The sequence below is a fragment of the Calliopsis andreniformis genome, unplaced genomic scaffold (genome assembly GCF_051401765.1).
Source record: "Calliopsis andreniformis isolate RMS-2024a unplaced genomic scaffold, iyCalAndr_principal scaffold0025, whole genome shotgun sequence".
Taxonomy (NCBI): Eukaryota; Metazoa; Arthropoda; class Insecta; order Hymenoptera; family Andrenidae; genus Calliopsis; species Calliopsis andreniformis.
Window position 1 is genome coordinate 4604204 of NW_027480434.1, and position 9806 is coordinate 4614009.

Here is a 9806-nt window from a genome sequence, read left to right on the forward strand (position 1 = left end):
GAAGACTAGGTTGCTCGGAATGTAGAAATGACCATAACTTTCAGACTGGTTGCAATTACTCGTTTTATAGGATGGAAAAGCTGTTGCATTTATATTGTATTTTATGCCTCTGGCGTTGACTTCTAAGGCCGTAGCATTTAGATGTGGTGGAGCAACGCCCTAGAGTGACGCCTAGGGTGATCGGAACGTAGAAATGATCATTACTTTCACACTGGTTGCAATTATTCGTTTTATACGATGGAAAAACTGTTGTATTTATATTGTATTTTATGCTTCTCGCGTTGGCTTCTAAGGCCCTAATTATTCGATCTGGTGGAGCAATGCCACCGAGTTAAGCCTAGGATGCCCGAAACGCCGAAATGACCATTACTTTCACGCTTGTTGCAATTATTCCTCTTATGCGATGAAAAGACTGTTGTATTTTTATTGTATTTTATGCTTCAGGCGTAGGCTTCTAAGGCCGTAGCTATTCGATATGGAGGAGCACCGCCCTAGAGTGAAGCCTAGGTTGCCCGGAACGTAGAAATGACCATCGCTTTCAAACTGGTTGCAATTATTCCTGTAATATGATGGAAAAACTGTTGTATTTTTATTGCATTTTAGGCTTCGGGCATTGACTTCTAAGGTACTAACTATTCGATCTAGTGGAGCAACGCCCTAGAGTGAAGCCTAGGTTGCCGGGAACGTCGAAATGACCATCACTTTCAAACTGGTTGCAATTATTCCTGTTATATGATGGAAAAACTGTTGTATTTTTCTTGCATTTTATGCTTCGGGCATTGACTTCTAAGGCCCTAACTATTCGATCTTGTGGAACAACGTCCTAGGGTGATGCCTAGGTTGCCCGGAACGTAGAAACGACCATAACTTTTACACTGGTAGCAATTATTCGTTTTATACGATGGATAAGCTGTTATATTTATATCGTATTTTATGCTTCTGGCGTTGACTTCTTAGGCCGTAACTATTCGATCTGGTGGAGCAACGCCCTGGAGTGAAACCTAGGTTGCTCGGAACGTAGAAATGACCATCGCTTTCAAACTGGTTGCAATTATTCGTGTTATATGATGGAAAAACTGTTGTATTTTGTTTGCATTTTATGCTTCCGGCATTGACTTCTAAGACCCTAGCTATTCGATCTGGTGGAGCAACGCCCTAGAGTGAAGCCTAGGTTGCCCGGAACGTAGAAATGAACATCACTTTCAAACTGGTTGCAATTACTCCTGTTATATGATGTAAAAACTGTTGTATTTTGATTGCATTTTATGCTTCGGGCATTGACTTCTAGGGCCCTATCTATTCAATCTGTTGGAGCAACGCCCTATGGTGAATCCTAGGTTGCCCGGAAAGTAGAAATGACCATAACTTTCACACTGATTGCTATTATTCGTTTTACACAATGGAAAAACGGTTCCATTTATTTTGTATTTTATGCTTCGGGCGTTGACTTCTAAGGCCCTGACTGTTGAATCTGGTGGAGCAACGCCCTAGAGTAAAGGCTAGGTTGCCCGGTACGTAGAAATGACCACAACTTTCACACTGGTTGCTATTATTCGTTTTATACGATGGAAAAACTGTTATATTTATATTGTATTTTATTCTTCTGGCGTTCACTTCTTAGGCCCGAACTATTGGATGTGGTGGAACAACGCCCTAGGGTGAAGCCTAGGTTGCCCGGAACGTGGAATTGACCATAACTTTTACACTGGTAGCAATTATTCGTTTTATACAATGGAAAAGCTGTTCTATTTATTTTGTATTTTATGCTTCGGGCGTTGACTTCTAAGGCCCTAACTATTTGATCTGGTGGAGCAACGCCCTAGAGTGAAGGCTAGGTTGCACGGTACGTAGAAATGACCATCACTTTCAAACTGGTTGCAATTATTCGTTTTATAGGATGGAAAAGCTGTTGTATTTATATCGTATTTTATGCTTCTCGCGTTGACATCTAAGGACCTAACTATTCGATCTGGTGGAGCAGCGCCCTAGAGTGAAGCCTAGGTTGCTCGGAATGTATAAATGACCATTACTTTCACACTGGTTGCAATCATTCGTTTTATACGATGAAAGAGCTGTTGTATTTATATTGTATTTTATGCCTCTGGCGTTGACTTCTAAGGCCGTAGCTATTAGATGTGGTGGAGCAACGCCCTAGAGTGACGCCTAGGGTGCCCTGAACGTAGAAATGACCATTACTTTCACACTGGTTGCAATTATTCGTTTTATACGATGGAAAAACTGTTGTGTTTATATTGTATTTTATGCTTCTGGCGTTCACTTCTTAGGCCCAAACTATTCGATCTGGTGGAGCAACGCCCTAGAGTGAAGCCTAGGTTGCCCGGAACGTAGAAATGACCATCACTTTCAAACTGGTTGCAATTCATCCTGTTATACGATGGAAAAACTGTTGTATTTTTACTGCATTTTATGCTTCGGGCATTGACTTCTAAGGCCCTAACTATTCAATCTGTTGGAGCAATGCCCGAGGGTGAAGCCTAGGTTGCCCGGAAAGTATAAATGACCATAACTTTCATACTGGTTGCAATTATTCGTTTTATATGATGGAAAAACTGTTGTATTTATATTGTATTTTATGCTTCCGGCATTCACTTCTTAGGCCCTAACTATTCGATCTGGTGGAACAACGGCCTAGGGTGAAGCCTAGGTTGCCGGAACGTAGAAAAGACCATTACCTTCACACTGGTTGCAATTATTCGTTTTATACGATGGAAAAGCTGTTCTATTTATTTTGTATTTTATGCTCCGGGCGTTGACTTTTAAGGCCCTAACTATTCAATCTGCTGGTGCAACGCCCAAGGGTGAAGCCTATGTTGCCAGGAAAGTAGAAATGACGTTAACATTCATACTGGTTGCAATTATTCGTTTTATACGATGGAAAAACTGATTTATTTATTTTGTATTTTATGCTTCGGGCGTTGACTTCTAAGGCCCTAACTATTCGATCTGGTGGAGCAACGCCCTAGAGTGAAGCCTAGGTTGCCCGGATCGTAGAAATGACCATAACTTTCACACTGGTTGCTATCATTCGTTTTATACGATGGAAAAACTGTTATATTTATATTGTAATTTATGCTTCTGGCGTTGACTTCTTAGGCCCTAACATTTCGATCTGGTTCAACAGCGCCCTAGAGTGAAGACTAGGTTGCCCGGAACATGGAAATGACCATTACCTTCACACTGTTTGCAGTTATTCCTGTTATACGATGGAAAAACTGTTGCATCGTCATTGTATTTTATGCTTCGGGCGTTGACTTCTTAGGCCCTAACTATTCGATCTGGTGGAACAACGCCCTAGAGTGAAGCCTAGGTTGCCTGGAACGTAGAAATGACCATTACTTTCACACTGTTTGCAGTTATTCCTGTTATACGATGGAAAAACTGTTGCATCGTCATTGTATTTTATGCTTCTGGCGTTGATTTCTAAGGCCCTAAATATTCCATCTGGTGGAGCAACGCCCCAGAGTGAAGCCTAGGTTGCCCGGAACGTAGAAATGACCATCACATTCACACTGGTTGCAATTATTCGTTTTATACGATGGAAAAGCTGTTGTATTTATATCGTATTTTATGCTTCTGGAGTTGTCTTCTTAGACCCTAACTATTCCATCTGTTGGAACAACGCCCTTGGGTGAAGCCTAGGTTGCGCGGAACGTAGCAATGACCATAACTTTTACACTGGTAGCAATTATTCGTTTTATACAATGGAAAAACTGTTCTATTTATTTTGTACTTAATGCTTCGGGCGTTGACTTCTAAGGCCCTAACTGTGTGATCTGGTGGAGCAACGCCCTAGAGTGAAGCCTAGGTTGCCCGGAACGTAGAAATGTCCATTACTTTCACACTGGTTACAATTATTTGTTTTATACGATGGAAAAGTTGTTGTATTTATATCGTATTTTATGCTTCTGGCGTTGACTTCTTAGGCCCTAACTATTCCATCTGGTGGAACAACGCCCTAGGGTAAAGCTCAGGTTGCGCGGAACGAAGAAATGACCATAACTTTCACACTGGTAGCAATTATTCTTTTTATACGATGGAAAAACTGTTGCATCTTTATAGTATTTTATGCTTCTGGAGTTGACTTCTTAGGCCGTAACTATTCGACCTGGTGGAGCAACGCCCTGGAGTGAAACCTAGGTTGCCCGGAACGTACAAATGACCACTACTATCACACTGGTTGCAAATTATTCCTGCTATACGATGGAAAATCTGTTGTATTTTTATTGCATTTTATGCTTCGGGCATTGACTTCTAAGGCCCTAACTATTCGATCTGGTGGAACAACGGCCTAGGGTGAAGCCTAGGTTGCCCGGAAAGTAGAAATGACCATCACTTACAAACTGGTTGCAATTATTCGTTTTATACGATGGAAAAGCTGTTGCATTTATATCGTATTTTATGCTTCTGGCGTTGACTTCTTAGGCCCTAACAATTCGATCTGGTGGAGCAACGCCCTAGGGTGAAGCCTAGGTTGCCCAGAAAGTAGAAATGACCATAACTTTCATACTGGTTGCGATTATTCGTTTTATACGATGCAAAAACTGTTCTGTTTACTTTGTATTTTATGCTTCGGGCGTTGACTTCTAAGGAGCTCACTATTCTATCTGATGGAAAAATGCCCTAGGGTGAAGCCTAGGTTGCCCGGAACGTAGAAATGACCATAACTTTTACACTGGTAGCAATTATTCGTTTTATGCAATGGAAAAACTGTTCTAATTATTTTGCATTTTATGCTTCGGGCGTTGACTTCTAAGGCCCTAACTGATTGACCTGGTAGAGCAACGCCATAGAGTGAAGCCTAGATTGCCCGGAACGTTGAAATGACCATAACTTTCACACAGGTTGTTATTATTCGTTTGATACAATGGAAAATCTGTTATATTTATATTGTATTTTATTCTTATGGTGTTGAATTCTAAGTCACTAGCTACTCGATCTGGTGGAGCAACGCCGTAAAGTGATACCTAGGTTACCCGGAACGTAGAAAGGACCAGTACTTTCACACTGTTTGCAGTTATTCCTGTTATACGATGGAAAATCTTTTGCATCTTTATTGTATTTAATGCTTCTGGCGTTGACTTCTAAGTCCCTAGCTATTCGATTTGGTGGAGCAACGCCCTAGAGTGGAGCCTAGGTTGCCCGGAACGTAGAAATGACCATAACTTTCACACTGGTTGCTATTATTCGTTTTATACGATGGAAAAACTGTTGTATTTATATTGTGTTTTATGCTTCTGGCGTTGACTTCTTAGGCCCTAACTATTCCATCTGGTTGAACAACGCCCTAGGGTGAAGCCTAGGTTGCCCGGAAAGGAGAAATGACCATAACTTTCGCACTGGTAGCAATTATTCGTTTTATACGATGGAAAAAATGTTCTATTTATTTTGTATTTTATGCTTCGGGCGTTGACTTCTTAGGCCCTAACTATTCGATCTGGTGGAACAACGCCCTAGAGTGAAGCCTAGGTTGCCTGGAACGTAGAAATGACCATTACTTTCACACTGTTTGCAGTTATTCCTGTTATACGATGGAAAAACTGTTGCATCGTCATTGTATTTTATGCTTCTGGCGTTGATTTCTAAGGCCCTAAATATTCCATCTGGTGGAGCAACGCCCCAGAGTGAAGCCTAGGTTGCCCGGAACGTAGAAATGACCATCACATTCACACTGGTTGCAATTATTCGTTTTATACGATGGAAAAGCTGTTGTATTTATATCGTATTTTATGCTTCTGGAGTTGTCTTCTTAGACCCTAACTATTCCATCTGTTGGAACAACGCCCTTGGGTGAAGCCTAGGTTGCGCGGAACGTAGCAATGACCATAACTTTTACACTGGTAGCAATTATTCGTTTTATACAATGGAAAAACTGTTCTATTTATTTTGTACTTAATGCTTCGGGCGTTGACTTCTAAGGCCCTAACTGTGTGATCTGGTGGAGCAACGCCCTAGAGTGAAGCCTAGGTTGCCCGGAACGTAGAAATGTCCATTACTTTCACACTGGTTACAATTATTTGTTTTATACGATGGAAAAGTTGTTGTATTTATATCGTATTTTATGCTTCTGGCGTTGACTTCTTAGGCCCTAACTATTCCATCTGGTGGAACAACGCCCTAGGGTAAAGCTCAGGTTGCGCGGAACGAAGAAATGACCATAACTTTCACACTGGTAGCAATTATTCTTTTTATACGATGGAAAAACTGTTGCATCTTTATAGTATTTTATGCTTCTGGAGTTGACTTCTTAGGCCGTAACTATTCGACCTGGTGGAGCAACGCCCTGGAGTGAAACCTAGGTTGCCCGGAACGTACAAATGACCACTACTATCACACTGGTTGCAAATTATTCCTGCTATACGATGGAAAATCTGTTGTATTTTTATTGCATTTTATGCTTCGGGCATTGACTTCTAAGGCCCTAACTATTCGATCTGGTGGAACAACGGCCTAGGGTGAAGCCTAGGTTGCCCGGAAAGTAGAAATGACCATCACTTACAAACTGGTTGCAATTATTCGTTTTATACGATGGAAAAGCTGTTGCATTTATATCGTATTTTATGCTTCTGGCGTTGACTTCTTAGGCCCTAACAATTCGATCTGGTGGAGCAACGCCCTAGGGTGAAGCCTAGGTTGCCCAGAAAGTAGAAATGACCATAACTTTCATACTGGTTGCGATTATTCGTTTTATACGATGCAAAAACTGTTCTGTTTACTTTGTATTTTATGCTTCGGGCGTTGACTTCTAAGGAGCTCACTATTCTATCTGATGGAAAAATGCCCTAGGGTGAAGCCTAGGTTGCCCGGAACGTAGAAATGACCATAACTTTTACACTGGTAGCAATTATTCGTTTTATGCAATGGAAAAACTGTTCTAATTATTTTGCATTTTATGCTTCGGGCGTTGACTTCTAAGGCCCTAACTGATTGACCTGGTAGAGCAACGCCATAGAGTGAAGCCTAGATTGCCCGGAACGTTGAAATGACCATAACTTTCACACAGGTTGTTATTATTCGTTTGATACAATGGAAAATCTGTTATATTTATATTGTATTTTATTCTTATGGCGTTGAATTCTAAGTCACTAGCTACTCGATCTGGTGGAGCAACGCCGTAAAGTGATACCTAGGTTACCCGGAACGTAGAAAGGACCAGTACTTTCACACTGTTTGCAGTTATTCCTGTTATACGATGGAAAATCTTTTGCATCTTTATTGTATTTAATGCTTCTGGCGTTGACTTCTAAGTCCCTAGCTATTCGATTTGGTGGAGCAACGCCCTAGAGTGGAGCCTAGGTTGCCCGGAACGTAGAAATGACCATAACTTTCACACTGGTTGCTATTATTCGTTTTATACGATGGAAAAACTGTTGTATTTATATTGTGTTTTATGCTTCTGGCGTTGAATTCTTAGGCCCTAACTATTCCATCTGGTTGAACAACGCCCTAGGGTGAAGCCTAGGTTGCCTGGAACGTAGAAATGACCATTACTTTCACACTGTTTGCAGTTATTCCTGTTATACGGTGGAAAAACTGTTGCATCGTCATTGTATTTTATGCTTCTGGCGTTGATTTCTAAGGCCCTAAATATTCCATCTGGTGGAGCAACGCCCCAGAGTGAAGCCTAGGTTGCCCGGAACGTAGAAATGACCATCACATTCACACTGGTTGCAATTATTCGTTTTATACGATGGAAAAGCTGTTGTATTTATATCGTATTTTATGCTTCTGGAGTTGTCTTCTTAGACCCTAACTATTCCATCTGTTGGAACAACGCCCTTGGGTGAAGCCTAGGTTGCGCGGAACGTAGCAATGACGATAACTTTTACACTGGTAGCAATTATTCGTTTTATACAATGGAAAAACTGTTCTATTTATTTTGTACTTAATGCTTCGGGCGTTGACTTCTAAGGCCCTAACTGTGTGATCTGGTGGAGCAACGCCCTAGAGTGAAGCCTAGGTTGCCCGGAACGTAGAAATGACCATTACTTTCACACTGGTTACAATTATTTGTTTTATACGATGGAAAAGTTGTTGTATTTATATCGTATTTTATGCTTCTGGCGTTGACTTCTTAGGCCCTAACTATTCCATCTGGTGGAACAACGCCCTAGGGTAAAGCTCAGGTTGCGCGGAACGAAGAAATGACCATAACTTTCACACTGGTAGCAATTATTCTTTTTATACGATGGAAAAACTGTTGCATCTTTATAGTATTTTATGCTTCTGGAGTTGACTTCTTAGGCCGTAACTATTCGACCTGGTGGAGCAACGCCCTGGAGTGAAACCTAGGTTGCCCGGAACGTACAAATGACCACTACTATCACACTGGTTGCAAATTATTCCTGCTATACGATGGAAAATCTGTTGTATTTTTATTGCATTTTATGCTTCGGGCATTGACTTCTAAGGCTCTAACTATTCGATCTGGTGGAACAACGGCCTAGGGTGAAGCCTAGGTTGCCCGGAAAGTAGAAATGACCATCACTTACAAACTGGTTGCAATTATTCGTTTTATACGATGGAAAAGCTGTTGCATTTATATCGTATTTCATGCTTCTGGCGTTGACTTCTTAGGCCCTAACAATTCGATCTGGTGGAGCAACGCCCTAGGGTGAAGCCTAGGTTGCCCAGAAAGTAGAAATGACCATAACTTTCATACTGGTTGCGATTATTCGTTTTATACGATGCAAAAACTGTTCTGTTTACTTTGTATTTTATGCTTCGGGCGTTGACTTCTAAGGAGCTCACTATTCTATCTGATGGAAAAATGCCCTAGGGTGAAGCCTAGGTTGCCCGGAACGTAGAAATGACCATAACTTTTACACTGGTAGCAATTATTCGTTTTATGCAATGGAAAAACTGTTCTAATTATTTTGCATTTTATGCTTCGGGCGTTGACTTCTAAGGCCCTAACTGATTGACCTGGTAGAGCAACGCCATAGAGTGAAGCCTAGATTGCCCGGAACGTTGAAATGACCATAACTTTCACACAGGTTGTTATTATTCGTTTGATACAATGGAAAATCTGTTATATTTATATTGTATTTTATTCTTATGGCGTTGAATTCTAAGTGACTAGCTACTCGATCTGGTGGAGCAACGCCGTAAAGTGATACCTAGGTTACCCGGAACGTAGAAAGGACCAGTACTTTCACACTGTTTGCAGTTATTCCTGTTATACGATGGAAAATCTTTTGCATCTTTATTGTATTTAATGCTTCTGGCGTTGACTTCTAAGTCCCTAGCTATTCGATTTGGTGGAGCAACGCCCTAGAGTGGAGCCTAGGTTGCCCGGAACGTAGAAATGACCATAACTTTCACACTGGTTGCTATTATTCGTTTTATACGATGGAAAAACTGTTGTATTTATATTGTGTTTTATGCTTCTGGCGTTGACTTCTTAGGCCCTAACTATTCCATCTGGTTGAACAACGCCCTAGGGTGAAGCCTAGGTTGCCCGGAAAGGAGAAATGACCATAACTTTCGCACTGGTAGCAATTATTCGTTTTATACGATGGAAAAAATGTTCTATTTATTTTGTATTTTATGCTTCGGGCGTTGACTTCTTAGGCCCTAACTATTCGATCTGGTGGAACAACGCCCTAGAGTGAAGCCTAGGTTGCCTGGAACGTAGAAATGACCATTACTTTCACACTGTTTGCAGTTATTCCTGTTATACGATGGAAAAACTGTTGCATCGTCATTGTATTTTATGCTTCTGGCGTTGATTTCTAAGGCCCTAAATATTCCATCTGGTGGAGCAACGCCCCAGAGTGAAGCCTAGG